General features: G+C 33.6%; 1 pseudogene; it reads right to left on the bottom strand.

The window, feature by feature from the left end:
• Positions 1-1,244: 1,244 nt before the first annotated feature.
• On the bottom strand, positions 1,245-2,459 carry LOC125853832 (uncharacterized; annotated as a pseudogene).
• Between the last annotated feature and the right edge of the window lie 12,547 nt (positions 2,460-15,006).

Below are 15,006 nucleotides of genomic sequence, written 5' to 3'. Positions count from 1 at the left end.
AGAAAAAAATGTGTTGGTATTTCGTTGGTAAATTACCAACGAATTTTAAATCTGTAACTAAGAATGACTATCTACACATGTAACTTATGTTACTAATTGGTTAGTATTTTAGAAACACACGAAGCTCATTAGTAATTCATTAGGAAGCTTACTAACTTATTGTGATTTTGTTGGTAATATATATATTATTTATGGTCAATATTCGGTTAGTGATTGGTAATGTATATTGCCATATTACTAACTAAATGGTAATTCGATAGTAAAGTTTCACTTTATATATTTATATTAATCAATAGCTTTTACGAATCTTAAAAAGTCTGAAAACATAATAAAATCCAGTGTTCCTTTGATAAATTATAACTTGACTAAAAAATGCAAAAGCTAAAATGAAGAGTTCAAAAAAAATCCAAATACAGAAACAAACAATGAAAGATACGCCTACAATAGCTTGGAAATTTTAAATGACTCATATCATTATTTGATGATGGGTCATGTCTAAGCTAATGTGGTGTACCAGTTGGAGGTGTACTAGCGGGCAGTGTACCAGGGGGTGGTTTAGGCAGCCCAGCTATGAGGATGGGCAAACGTTCTTGGAGAATCTTATCAACTTGCTCTTGCATTTCTAGCTGCATTTCGTCTTTCATTTCTTCACGCAACTCTTCTGTCCTTTCACGTTTCATCTCCTCCTTCATTTCTTGAACATATTCCTTCATGCGAGCATCAAAACTACAATCTTGAGGTTGAGAAGTTGAAGCAGATGATGAACCAACGTTCTCATAGAAAACAACTTGAGAACCAAGACCATATATACATGCCTTCTTAACCCCACCCACTTCATCCATGTAAATCTTTGAAAAATCTACTGTTGGAGACTCGCCAGATTCATCTACAAGCTGAGATACAAATGTGATCTTAGACATTACAGCATCCTGAAAAATAAATAAATGATATTATGTTAAGAAAAAATGTCTAGCGATTATAAATATACAAGACAAATGATATCAGTCGACCATCTTTGTCATTGACAATACCTCCACCACACTTATCATTTCTACAGCTGCAATTAACATTTATTTTGACATACGCACCTGTAGTTCATATTCAGTGTACACAAATAGTCTTTTAGGGACTAAGGTTTTTTTTTCCAGAACTGAAAAGATAGCATTTCATATTAGTTAGTAAAGCTATGATAGTTCAAATCATACAACTAAACATGCCAAGAAATTTTGAAAGGAAGATATAGAGGATCACCAAACAAAAGTACAAACCTACCAAACTAAGCTATTCTATGCAAATCTATGCTTTTTAGATGCAATGTAATTCACGTTGCCTAAACACGAGGAAGCCTAACATGTAGGCTTCAAAAGAACCATAAACTTAGTAAACCTCTAATGTGTTGTCTTTTAATAAATAAAGATTACAGAATTGGTCTTAAAGTTGGAAAGTAAACCTCATCATTAACTTTTTAATTGGTTTTGTGGCTGTGAGAAAACTTCTTTGGCATTCTTTGCCACATCTGCCTCCAGTAGTGCTTCTAAGACAATATCAGAACCTTTTGCTCCAGCTATACGTTTTGGAAACAATCTTGCACTTTCAGCATAGACAGGAAGTACAGCAATACTGCCAGATTCATTGGTCAGTTCTTCTCTCTCTATAGATACAGATATCAAAGGAGCCATCTCTGCCAATCTCGCATAAGCACCTGCTTGGCTGTGCATATCAGATAAAGCTGAGTTCCTTTAATTATGCTCCTTAGGTATGATAGTTACTATTTTGCTCTATTTATCAGATTTTTGAGGTCTATTTTCAACTATTCTAATCTCTTCATCAGATTTTTTAGGTCCATTTTCAACGATTGTGCTCTCTTCAGATTTTTGAGGTCCATTTGCAATCATGTTATCCCCAGCAGTAGTGTTGATGTTGTCCACTAGCCTTGATGTCAGTGGACCAGGATTCATAAAAGAGATTGCGAATTTCATGACGTATAGCTTCTAGTTGAGCCATGGTATCTTGCAGTTCCTTATGCACCTGGCGAGCTTGGGACTGCTGCCTGACACTTTCTAACTGGCCACGGGCCAATTGAACATAACCAATGGAACGCCCAGCAAATCTGCCTACTGTTCTTGCGATGATTGGTAGATCTTTAGGTTCAATAAGAGCAGCAGTAGCACCAAGCAATAGAAATACCTCTCCATATGAAAATCCCAGCATCTCTTCTTTTCACTTTGTTTCTCTCTTATATTTATAGACCACCCCTAAGAAGATTGTTATCAAGGACTCTTTTCGGAAATTTGCTCAGGGAAGTCGTCTATGAGACTTGCTGGTGGGCCGTTAGCCATGCCAGACACATGCTGTTGACTCTTCTGCCATCACTCTGTAGAATTCCTACTTGAAGACGCGAAGAGTCCTCGGAGAAGAGAGGATCAACAGACACAATGATTTTAGCTACTTATTAAGAATCAACTATGATTTGAACAATATTCATTTACTCTGTTTGGATTATAGTTACTGTTTCTACCATTGCCATGGCCATGATCTTCTTCAGCAATCGCTTCCGCTTCGACAGGGCCTTGTGTCCCAAGTTGATGTTTTAGAACTTGCATTTTTCTATTTCATTTAGAGCAAAATAAATGTTGCATGTTATGAACTTCTTGACATACATCTTCTCAGTACTACGTTATCCCACATCATACTCTCCAAATTTCCCAAGTAGTAATGATAGGAATAATTTAGAGATCAAGGCAAACAAAGAATTATGGATCCTGCTTTTTCGCCATTCAACTAAAATTTTTATGTAGGATAAGTTTACCAATGAATACTAAACAGGCCACGTATGATTTTCCATAATTTCTGGGCAAGCACACAATTACAGAACAAATGTTCCATCCCATAGCAGGTGAGGAGCAACAACAACATCTAGAAGATTGGCTAATCCCCATCTTGATAATCCTATTTTTTTTGGGTAATGTGTCCCTCAAAGCTCTCCAAACAATAAGAGTGAAATACAAGATTTCTCTAACAAATGACAGACTAATGGGGAATCCCTCAGCGAACTACCATGGAAAGGAGAAATTTTCACATGGACAAACAAACAAATAGGGGTGGATGGAATATGAAGTATGATGGACAGAGCTCTTGGTAATTTTGACTGGATGATGACCTGGGGACATGTGCAAGTTGAGTACGACTTGCCAATGATTTCTGATCACTCTTCCATGATTATTAAGTTGTATGCAGCACCTCAGATGAAAAAAAACTCCTTCCAGATTTTTCAAAGTCCTAGCTGACCATGAAGAATTCTTACCTATGGTTAGTGAAGAACAAAGACAACAAAATGAATACGGGAAGATGAAAAATGTATAGCTTAAGCTGAGGGCAGTAAAGCCACTACTCAAAAGGCTGCATAGTAGAGAATTTCAGTAATATAAAGCAACAAATTGATATGCAGTGTAGTAATGGGCTAATAACTACATAAAAGGCTCTTGTTGAATTTGGAGAAGTGGTTTTTAATATAGTTAATTTAATTGGACATGAATGAGTGAGATCCAATATGGATACAATGTTGATAAAGTTGAAATATTTTTCATATAAAGAAATGTGTCATTTTTTTCGTATTGACTAAATAGAAAATTGTTTAGAGGGTAGTATTTAAAAACGTTACACAACATATATATAAACTACTTTAATTAACTTTCCGATAAAATATATTTGTGTATACATGAATTGTAGATATTTTGTGCTGACTAAATGAGTGATTTCTAATAGTTCGATATTGGAGCTTTTCTCTGAATACAAATTAAGTCTAATAAAGATTTATAGCTATTTTTTTTACAGTTCATACATGATATTAAGTTAATATTAATAGTAATATACATATTACAATAAACACACTCATCACAATTGTAGATTTAAATTTAAAAAAAAAAGTCCTCTACTATTAGACAAAAGTTAAAATGCCTAACAGGACAAACTAAAATGGAAGCCTCAAAACCTAAACCAACCATACTATTAGATAAAAAAATGACCTTCCAAAATTAACCGCGCTGACAGAATTCTCAGCTGAGCATGTTTACAAAAAAAGTTAAGCAAAGTCAAATTTTGGCCAAACGGTAAAAGTTAAAACGCCTAACGGCACAACCTGAATATAAAAACCTCGAAACCGAACCAACCATCCTACTAGACCAAAAATGACCTTCCGAAACTAACTGCACTGAAGAAATGTTAATCTGAGCACATTTACCAAAAATATTGACCAAATCTATATTTTGGCCAAAAGTTAAAAGTTAAAACGCCTAACAGAACAAACTAAAAATGGAAGCCTCAAAACCTAAACTAACCATCCTATTAGATATAAAATGACCTTCCGAGACTAACTGCGCTGACGGATTCTCATCTGAGTACGTTTACAAAAAATGTTAAGGAAAGTCAAACTTTGGCCAAAACTTAAAAGCTAAAACACCTAACAGCACAAACTGAAAATGAAAATCCCAAAACCCGAACAAACAATTCTATTAGACCAAAAATGACCTTCTAATGCTAACCGCGCTGACGAAATTCCAATTTGAGTATGTTTCCCAAAAATATTGACCAAATTCAAATTTTTCCCAAAAGTTAAAATTTAAAACGCCTAATGGCACAAACTGAAAATAAAACCCTCAAAACCCGAACCAACGATCCTATCAAATAAAAAATGACCTTTCGAAGCAAACCAAGCTGACGAAATTCTTATTTAAGCACGTTTGCAAAAAATGTTAAGGAATATCAAATTTTGGTCAAAACATAAAAGTTAAAACGCCTAACGGCACAAACTGGAAATGAAAACCTCAAAATCCAAACAAACAATCCTATTAGACCAGAAATGACCTTCTAGAGCTAACCGCACTGATGAAATTCCAATTGAGCATGTTTCCCAAAAATTTTGATCAAATTCAAATTTTTGCCAAAAGTTAAAAGTTAAAACGCCTAACAGCACAAACTGAAAATAAAAGCTTCAAAACCCAATCCAACCATACCAATAGACCAAAATTGACCTTCTAAAGGTAACCGCACTAATGCAATTTTAATTTGAGCACGTTTACCAAAAATATTGAACATATCTAAATTTTGGCCAATAAATAAAAGTTAAAATGCCTAACAGCACAAACCTAAAATGGAAGCCTCAAAACCTAAACCACCATCCTATTAGATTAAAAAATGACCTTCCGAAGCTAATTGCACTGATAGAATTCTCATTAGAGCATATTTACAAAAAATGTTAAGCAAAGTCAAATTTTGCCCAAAAGTTAAAAGTTAAAACGCCAAACGGCACAAACTGAATATGAAAACCTCAAAATCCAAACCAACCATCTTATTGGACGAAAAATGACCTTCCAGAGCTAACCACGCTAATGACATTCAAATTTGAGCATGTTTCCCAAAAAAATTGACCAAACTCAAATTCTAGCCAAAAGTTAAAAGTTTAAATGCTTAACGACACAAACTAAAAATAGAAGTCACAAAACCCGAACCAACCATCCTATTAGACCAAAACTGAACTTATATGGCTAACTGTGGTGACAAAATTTCAATTCGAGCATGATTACCAAAAATATTGACTAAAGTCAAAATTTTTGCCAAAACTTAAATGTTAAAATGCCTAATGGAACAAACTAAAAATGGGAGCCTCAAAACCCAAACCCTCTATTTTATCACATAAAAAATGACCTTCCGCATCTAACTGCACTGAAAAAATTCTCATCTTAGCATGTTTATCAAATATATTGACCACTACATAAAAAATGAGCTTTACCGGCAATTAATTAGCAATTCCCGCTAAATATGTATTTTTAGAGGAAATTAACACTCTTTGTATATGTCCTTAAAGGCTTTAGCGACATTGGATCTAATGGCACTTAACTAATGCCGGTAAAGACTTTAACACTCTTTATTAATGTGTCTATTTATTGTCGCTAAAAGTTGTTTTTATTGTAGTGGACCAAAGTTAAATTTTGGCCAAAATTTAAAAGTTAAAACACCTAACGTACACACTAAAACTGAAAGCCTCAAAACCCGAACCAACCATCCTATTAGCTAAAAAATGACCTGCAGAGTTAATTACGCTGACGAAATTCTCATCTGAGCACGTTCACAAAAATAATGACCAAAGTCACATTTTGGCCAAAACATAAGATTTAAAACACCTAACGGCACAAACTAAAAATGACAGCCTCAAAACTTCAACCAACCTTCCTGTTAGATAAAAAATGACCTTTCGAAGCTAATGACACTGACAGAGTTCTAATCTGAGTACGTTTACCAAAAATATTGACCAAAATCAAGTTTTAGCTAAAATTTAAAAGTTAAACGCCTAACGACACAAACAGAATTTAACTTCAATTTGTAAATTTACCAACTATTTAAATATAAGTTAGTAATTAATAATTTACAAATAAATTTTATCACAGTTGGTAATAGTTACTATTCAACTTAACATTCATATGTAATATTACCAACTAATAATTAATATGTCGGTAAATTTTACCAATGGATTAATGATCGGTTGGTATATTACCAACTATTTTAATGATGTTAGGAATTTACTAACTACAATCTTTATTCGTCGACAAAATTTCCAACTAATTGGATATTGGTTGGCAAGTTTACCAACAAATTACATTTCGTTACTAATTTACCAACACGTTTATATTTTGTTGGTAAATTTAGCAACACAATCTTGCCATTGGTAAATATCTGGTTAGTAATTCATTGGTAATAATATGTTAATAAATTATATAAGCAATTTTTTTTGTCATATTTACCAACCTATATATACTTCGTTGGTAATATTACCAACAAAATGTGTGCGTTAGTAATATTTCAGTTGGTAATCCATTGATAGAATGTTGCTAAATTTGGCGCCATTTTTTCCCGCCGTAATTACCAACTAATATACTTAGTCAGTAAGATTTTGGTTGGTAATCTGTTAGAATTTCGTTGTTAAGTTTTAAAATATAATTTAGTTAGAAATATGTTGGTAATTTGTTAGTAGAATACTAACCAACTTAAGTCGTTAGTAAAATCAGTTGGTAATTTGGGGTTTTTGTGTAGTGCATGTTTTCTATGCTAAGATGATATAATGTGGGTTTTGAACTATGAAAGATGAGTTAATGAAGATATGCATGTTCTTTATGAAAGTGATGAAAATTATTTAAGATTGCTTTGAGAGTGAAGCATAAATGTTGTTGTTGTTGTTGTTGTTGTGAAAAGATTTATCACATACTACTCAATACATGCATGTGAAAGGGTTTTCTCACAAAAGGATTCTTACAGTTGAAAGGTTTTCTCAACTAACTTGGAACCAAGTTTTAAGACATATTCAAAAGAAACCTAGCTTGGATTGGCTATTTGATGTGCCTTTCATGAAAGATAAGTCAAGTAAAGAATTATGACTATTACATGGGATTTATGCTTAGCACCGAGAGGATATTGAGATGGAATCTCTCCCGTAGCTAGAGTCCGGGTTTCTAGTAGCAATCTCCTTATCCCATAACTATGTGCCATTATAGTATGATTGTCTTAGTTAGACAATGATTGTATTAGATAGACATTAGCTAGTGGATCCACGTAACCTAGAAGTTAGGATTTCTTGCCTTGGCAAGTAAGGACACCCCCTTTTCGGTGTGGGGTAGACACTGGATTCCATGTTATAGCTCATATGGTTTCTATGCCAGTTAAGTATAATTCCCACACTAATGATGAACTAAAGTTACTTCAAGAAGTATCTCGATCACAAGTGTTCAAAGATGAGTTTTACTTGCATTTGACCATGATTACTATGATGTTTTCTAATCTCTTTCTCATGGTTTTAACTTGGTCTTTGCATGACATGAAAGGTCCTTTTTAGCATGATTTTTATAAATCTATGCATTGATACCATACTTGGTATATTATTACACTAACACATACTCTTGCCTGCATTCTTTCTATAATGTAGGGTCTGAAGGTCTTATTCCGCATTCCCGAGGCTAGAAGTCACTTTGGTTATATTGAGAGTGCTGAGTCCTCATATTCTGAGGACGAACCTTTTATTGCTTTTAGTCTTTATTTTCAAATGTTGTATATGATGCCAGGGTTACGTCTGGATCACTCTTGATGCAATAGATGACTTTTGAGTCTATGTAGACTTTCACTTCATTTTTACAAACTCTTTATGATATGAATTGACTTTTAAAATCGCTTGATTTTCTATTATCTTGTTTATGCATGCGAAGTGGCTTGTTTAGGGCCTCTCTGGATCCTATATGCCATGTTACTCTTAGGGTATACTTTGGGTCGTGACATGACTGAAGTCTTATGGTTATGGTTTCAGATGGTTACAGATGGTCCTACTGCTCACCCTACATTCATATGCATTACCTATCACCAGTATACTTGTTTTTTGTTAGTAACCTACGGTTTATGGGGACCGATTGGGTTATGTTTGTTGTTTGTACCTTCCGGGCTTATGGGGTCCGGTTAGGTTATTGTTTGACTATATTCTATTCTCTTCTATTGTTTTATTGTTACCTAGTAGGTTTTGACTTTAGAATTGTAGTTGTGGGTCATCCTGACACTGCGTAGTTGACTTGGTATCTTAGTTGCTTGCGATTAGGTTGTTGGCTTGCGATCCTGGTACGTTCTTGCCTCAGCTTCTTACCCCTTGTTTCCTGTTTCTATTCTTTATTTCCTGTCTACTTTAGTATATCCTATTTAGTTACTTTTGATATGCTTTCCTTATTACGTTCTTACATTCTTTCTTTTATTTGTTCATTATGAATTTTTTCTCTATTATCAAATAATATTATGCGTAGTGAGTTGATGGGCCCTTTTGTAGAATTAATGAATTTGTTTTATGTTTTTCTATAATTGAATCGTTCTTATTATCTTTATATGTTTAACTACACATTGACTGTAGTTTATTAATTGAAGGGCTCCTGATTAACAATGTTGTTCTATTTTTTGTTGTTCATGAGGAGACTATTAGGTTTTAGTTGAGAACATCACTTCGAGCGTTAAGATATTAATGAACGAAATTTTAAAGTGAGGATTAAAGATAACAAAGCTTTGGCGCAATCTAAGTGAATAGATTAATTGGTTAGCTAATAAGGTTCATTCAACTAAAAAAATTGGAAAATTACTATATTTGGTCGAAAGATATTCGTGGTAAGAAAAGATCCATGTTTGAGAGAGATTATTTTGAAAATATTATTGATTTACCCTTTTTGTTCCTACTGATCAAATTAAATTAAATCAATTCAAAATTTATCATCTAGATCCTGACTTCTACTCATCAAACTAAATACTTGAGAAAGGTAAGTATCACTAAAACTAAAATTCCAATTTTACCCTCTTGACTCCTACTCATCAAATAATATTAAATAAAATTCCAGATTTACTCTCCTAGCTCCTATCATCAAATTAAATGCTTAGAAAATTCAAGAACTAAAATTCAAAAATTTTCCTCTAAGCTCCTACTCATCAAAGTAAATTAAATAAAATTCTAATTTTACTCTCTTAGCTCCTACTCATTAAATGCTTTAAAAATATCACAAAGACTAAAATTTAAAATTTATCCTTTTTGACTCCTATTCATCTAATTAAATCAAATAAAATGTTGTGAAGAATGAGAGAAACTACTAATCCTCCCGAACCCTATTCATCAAGACTAATGTATTACCAAAATCTTGAGAATTCTCATATACATACAAATTTCTTCACTCTCCCTTTTTCTCCAATCCTCTTCATTTCCATTCTCAAACAAACAAGTTATCAACTTCACTGTAAGTTTATTCATCAAATCTCTGGTTTTTTGTAAAGAAATAAAAGTCAAGTTCTTATTTGTTTCCATTAATCTAAGAGTGATCTTTTTATTTTTTGTTTGATTGTGGGGTTCTTTTATCTGATGGTTTGAGGTTTGATTTCTGTATAAAGTTTTGATCTTTATGGTGAATGATACATCGTTTTTTATTCTAGACTAGTCATGGACTGTAATAAACAAGTGACCATCATTGTTAAAGAGATGATGGGAAGTAGAAAGAAGACATCAACATACTCTAGTGAAAATTGTGAAGTGCGTGCTTATTTAGGCAGAATTTTCAGTGGCTCAATGAGAAAAACGAGCCAAGATCTACGTGACATATACAACATGTAAAATATCTAAGTGATGAAGAAGAAGATACTTCTTAGCGATTTAAGGGGGTTGGATACCTCTCTCCTACTACGGAGTCTGAGGTGCAACATTTGTCCTCTGAAGAGAGCTTGCAGAACTGAGAGCATGAAGCAGAAACTGCAAAAGGAACTGTTGATCTTTCTTCAAATATATAGCTTTCTACTATGACTGAGTCGAAAACATTTGAATATGCAGATCCAGATTTTAGCGATTTTGACAAGGACAAAGACGAGTCCTGTTTTAAGGTTGGGCAAGTATGGATTGTCTATGATACCCTGGGTGCCATGCCCCGATTCTATGTAGTCATCAGGAATCTTGTCCTGGCATCCAGAGTATCATAGGGATCCCATACTTGTCCTACCCTAAAGCATGACTCGTCCTTTTCCATGTCAAAATTGCTAAAATCTAGATCTGCATAGTCAAATATTTTTGACTCAGTCAAAGCAGAAGGCCCTACATCTGAAGGAATATCAACACTTCCTTTTGTAGTCTCAACTTCATGCTCTGTGTTTTACAAGCTCTCTTCAGAGGACAAATGCTGCACATCAGACTCCTTAGTAGGAGATTGATATCCAAACCCCTTCAATCGCTTAGAAACATCTTCTTCTTCATCACTTAGATAATTGACACGCTGTCTACGCTGTTGGTTTTCCTCAATGAGACACTGAAAATTCTGCCCAGGCAGATCAGCACTTGTTTGACAATTTTCACTAGATTTTATTGATGTCTTCTTTCTGTTTCCCGTCATCTCTTCAGCAATGATGACCTGTTCTTTGTTGTAGTCCATGACTAGTCTAGAATGAAAAATGATGTATTATTCACCATAAAAATCAAAACATTATACAGAAATCAAACTCAAAACCATCAGATAAAAAAACCTCACAAAAAAACAAAAACATAATAGATCACTCTTTGATTGATGGAAACAAACAAGAACTTGACATTTTTTTCTTTTAAAAAAATAAAGAATTGATGAAGAAACTTACAGTGAAGTTGATAAGTTGTCTGTTTGAGAATGCAAATGAAAAAGGATTGGAAGCAAAGGGAGAGTGAAAAAATTTGTATATTTAAGAAAGGTCTCAAGATTATTGCTTAATGAGTAGGATCCAGGATGATTAGTAGTTTGTTACAATTGTTTACAACATTTTATTTGATTTAATTTGATGAGTAAGAGTCACAGAGAGAAATTTTAAACTTTATTTGATTTAATTTGAAGATAGGTGTTAGCAGGATAAATTTCAAATTTCAGTTCTTATGATATTTTCTTAAGCATTTAAGTTGATGAGCTATTATTGTAAAATTAGAATTTATTTGATTTAATTTAATGAGTAGGAGCCAAAAGAGTAGGTTTTGAATTTTAGTCTTAGTGATATTTTCTCAAGTATTTAATTTGATGAGTAAGAGCTGTTTACATCCCTACTTTATTCAAATAGGGCGAAACATCGTGGTAACTCAAAAAATAATATAATTCATTCAATTAAATTAAAATTTAAAAGAATATTAAGAATAGAGGAGTTTTAAAAAAGTAGCCACCTAATTTTAGGAAAAAACTAGGTAACCAATTAATTAATTACAAAAGAAAATATCTACGAAACCAATAGATTCTAGGTAAGGGTTAAAGTAATTTCAAAGGGAAGGTGTTAGACATCCTTCGAAATCCACAATTGTGGGTCCGACTGGATACATGTCTTTTCAAATTGAGGAAGAGATAATAATAATGTACAAGTATTATAAGCATGTGATATACGCAAGTCATAAAATAAAATAATAATATAAGAAACGAGTAAGTTTTCCTGAAGCCAATAATTTACGGTAATGAATAAAAAAATATTTTTTGAACTTCATTTGAATAGCTTCAATGGGAAGCAACTCCGGGTTCTTGTAATGACACTTAGTAAAAGTGTTAATAATGGATTAGTTTGAATAAGATAAATGAATTAAATATTAATTTAAAAATAAAACCCGTCTTATTAATATGGAAAACCTTGGAAATCAACGGTAATTTCTTCATCGGTCAATTTTAACTTGTAATGTAAGGAAAAATATAAATGCACACATGTCGAAATAATGAAAAATGCACGGTGGCAACCATATGTAAAAGATAAAATGACAATTTATATGCTGAATAATAAATAAAATAAAAGCACTGTGATAGTATATCAACAATGATATTCTGAATTTGAAATAAAAATCAAAATAAAATTAATCAACTATGAAATGAATCAACCAATAATAAAAGAAATCAAAACAAAGAAAGAGAGGTATAATTTGCCAATAATTATAAAAAATGTGAACAAAGCATCATGAAAAACTTACAGTCATTACTAAAGCATTATTTAATCAGCAAAAATAAAAATAGCAATAATTTAATATGCAACAAATTAGCAGCAACAATAACTTAATAACTAAAAAACATCAATAAACAATGAAATTAATGCAAATCCCAAAACAATTATTAGTGGAAATATACTTAGGTAGAATTAACAACAATAAAGAAGCTAAAAAATAAACCTAGATAGATATAAAAATACAAAATTAAAAGGGTTACCGAAGTGTAACCTTTTCGAGCAGATCTGAAAGTGAAAGGCTTGTAGGAGTGATGGTTTATTCTTTTGGATCTGGCGGCATGCTCCAATAGTCGGAGTTGTGGGTCCTATTCGCCATTAATGGCTTTGTTGTGTGAGCTAAGAGGTCGCTACTTGCCAGAGCTAAAGGCTCACTAGTTCACCGGAAAAAAGAGAAAAATGAAGGGAGGGTTTTGGGTTGTTTGGTGACTGAAAATGGCAGCAAGTTTGGGGTTTGTTTGTTTGGGTGTGGTTGATTGGTTGAGCGGTGGTTGTTTGGCGATGGAGAAAATGGGTTGTTTGGTTGATTCAATGGTGTGAGGGAGGTGGTTTAGGGACTGTTGATGGTGGTTTCGGATGGTTGTCACCAGAAAAAAATGGGGGCTTTGGGTGGCGGCTGTTCTTTTAGAATAGGATATAAAAATATTTTAGGGTTTTTCTCCTCTTGAAAATGTCCCACCACCCAGTTTATTTTTTAACATAATAAAAACTTAAAGAGACAATTGTTATACAATGGGCTCAAATCGTGGGCTCAAAACCGTGGCCCAAAATTTTTGGTTAATAAAATATCTATGTATATCATTCTTATTCGTATTTAAAGGTATTTCTAAACTGTGCTAAAAAATATCAAAATTAATATTAATAAAAGTAACAAATAAAATGAATATTAACTAGTGTAACGAATGAAATGAATGACATGTAAGAAATGCAATTTAACAAAAAATAATGATTTAATGAAACTGAAAAAATAAATGAACATATTAAACCGACTGTGAAAAAAAATTATGTAATCAAAATTAACTGATAAAAATTCTAAAATTTTGAGAAATAAGGATAAGTATCGATAAACTTATTTAAAATTATATAAAAAAATGTATTTTGAACTATTGAATGAATAAAACTTAAAAGTTATGAATTTTGTAACTATTAGGCCAAAATTGGATGTCAACAACTATCCCTTTCGTTGGATATGATTGATGAAAGAAATCATGGCAAAGAAAATTTAAAATTCAATTTTGGTTGAACACATGACCTTCATACAAAAGTTTTGAATGTGATGAAAGTAGCTCAATTTGCTTTCAAAAGGTTCTTCGTTGTGCTGCATCCTTGTTGATGTAGTCCACACATGTTGCTTAATTGAGATGCATCCTTTTGGATGTTCTCGAAAAAACAAATATAAAATTCATTAGTAGAGCATAAATTAAAGAAAAGGGTAGCATCCCTTTCGATACTTTCTACCATTTTCTTTGCATGTTTTTGTGGATACACTATTATCTTTGTGATTCAAAGTCGTTCTTGCTTCAAAATCCATGCATGTTCACAACCTTCATTTGATTGTTGAAGTGTGGTGTGAGTTTATTAAAATGTCACGACCCGATTTCTTGAGTCATGATGGCACTTACTATACCCTACCAGTAGGTAAGCCAACCCGTAACCCAGAACATCAAGCATCGAGTAGAAGGGCATAAACTAGCGAAAACAATAATCTAAACAAGGATAACAAGGCGGAAGCAACCCAAAATAAATATATACAGAAATCCCTCCCAGAACCTGGAAGTCACTAGTACAGAGCTATCTAATAAAGAGTACAAGTCCCAAAAGTGGACCACAACAGAGCGTGTCTCAAAGACAACAAGACTAGCTAAAACAAAAGAAGGAGACAGAACAAACCCCAGAACGCCAAGTGCTCGCCCTCGTCTCCGAATCACAACTGCAAAAGAAGGCTGGAACTAATCACCGCTGGTAACTGGTACTGGGACCTGTATCACGAAATATATGCAGAGCGTAGCATGAGTACCAACACAACAGGTACTTAGTAGGCATCATAGGCCGACTGAGCAAAAAGGGTAAAAACAATAAGAAAGGATAAAATCTAGACACAGAGAGGTCAAAACGGATAAGAAAAGAAAGCGCACGAGCATACCAGAAACAAACTAAGTACAACTAGACTAAACCTAACTGGACCCCATAAGCCCAGAAGGTACACTTGTGCACAGCTCAAATAAAACCTGAACGAACCCCCATAATCTCGATAGGTACACAGAAAAGCTAACTCTACTGAGAAAGAAGAAAATCGGGCTCTCAGCCCAAAGTAACTAAGATAATCCCTCAGACTCCACCCAGCCAGCAGTGCACTCCCAGCCCAGCTAGAAAGAGTGACCCTAGGGGGCACCCAACCAAACAGTCCACTCCCAGCCCAGCTAGAAAGAGGGACCCGTGAGTGAGGTAGATATCGTGAGTCGTCCTACCATGCAG

The sequence above is a fragment of the Solanum stenotomum genome, chromosome 1, assembly GCF_019186545.1.
Source record: "Solanum stenotomum isolate F172 chromosome 1, ASM1918654v1, whole genome shotgun sequence".
In the NCBI taxonomy this organism is placed as follows: domain Eukaryota; kingdom Viridiplantae; phylum Streptophyta; class Magnoliopsida; order Solanales; family Solanaceae; genus Solanum; species Solanum stenotomum.
Note: the sequence above shows the minus strand (reverse complement) of the source record. Positions and strands in the feature narration are given on the sequence as shown.